Source organism: Myotis brandtii, unplaced genomic scaffold (assembly GCF_000412655.1).
Source record: "Myotis brandtii unplaced genomic scaffold, ASM41265v1 scaffold334, whole genome shotgun sequence".
Lineage (NCBI taxonomy): Eukaryota > Metazoa > Chordata > Mammalia > Chiroptera > Vespertilionidae > Myotis > Myotis brandtii.
The window spans coordinates 486213-487371 of NW_005362885.1; positions in this window are offsets into that span (position 1 = coordinate 486213).

Below are 1159 nucleotides of genomic sequence, written 5' to 3' on the forward strand. Positions count from 1 at the left end.
GGGAGGGAGGGGACCCCGGGCTGAGCAGTGTCCCCGGGTGTTCAACGGAAATAAGGGCGCTCAGCGGGATGGGACTCGAGACCCCTTGCAACACCTGTGCCACCAGCAGCTGGCATGGCCACCGTATCCAGAGCCTCTCCAGGCTGCCCCGGGGCGAGGAGGCTCTGCTCTGCAGACAAAAGCAGGCACCGGGAACAGCGAAGGCTCTAGGCCAGTGGTTCTCAACCTTCTGGCCCTTTAAATACAGTTCCTCACGTTGTGACCCAACCATAACGTTATTTTCGTTGCTACTTCATAACTGTGATGTTGCTACTGTGATGAATCGTCATGTAAATATCTGATATGCAGGATGGTCTTTGGCGACCCCTGTGAAAGGGTCGTTCGACCGCCAAAGGGGTCGCGACCCACAGGTTGAGAACCGCTGCTCTAGGAGGTGGAAGATGGCAGCCATGTGGGATGAGCAGGTGCTTTGCTAGGGCGCCTGGGGGAGGAGCACTGGGGCGGAGGTGAGGGACAGGAAGGGTCCCCTCCTTCCTTCCGAGGCGCCCCCAGGCCCGGCACTCAAGGCCTAGCCCCGTCCTGCCTCCTGGCTGCGTTACACGTGCCCCCTCAGCCCAGCTCTGGGCCTCGTCCTGGTCCCTGCTGCCCTGGCCGCGTGACCCTGTGGAGGTTCAGAACCAGCCACCCCAAGATGTGCCTCAGTGATGTGGACATGAAAAACGTCCACGCCTCGGCCCTGGCTGGGTAGCCAGCTGGTTAGAGCGTCACCCCGACAGGCCGAGGCAGGTCTGGCTCCCCAGGCAGGGCACCTGCGGGAATCAGCCAGCGACTGCAGCCAAGAGTGGAACAAGCGTCGATGTCTGTCTGTTTCTCTGTCTCTCTTTCTCTCCCCCCGCTTTCCTTTCTCTCTAAAAATCAATCAATCAATAAAAAAATCTCCCCCCCAAAAAAATGTCCCAGTCTCTAGATAATTTTTTATTTTTAGTCCTCACCCAAAGATATGTTTATTGATTTTGGAGAACATCTATTGGTACATACCTCAACCAGAAACCTCACTGAGCCACACCAACCAGGTGAGAGCTTTTATGAGTTTATTTGAACCAAACTGACAACAATTGCTGGGGAAGCAAATTCTCAAAGGATTGAGCAAAAGCTCTGG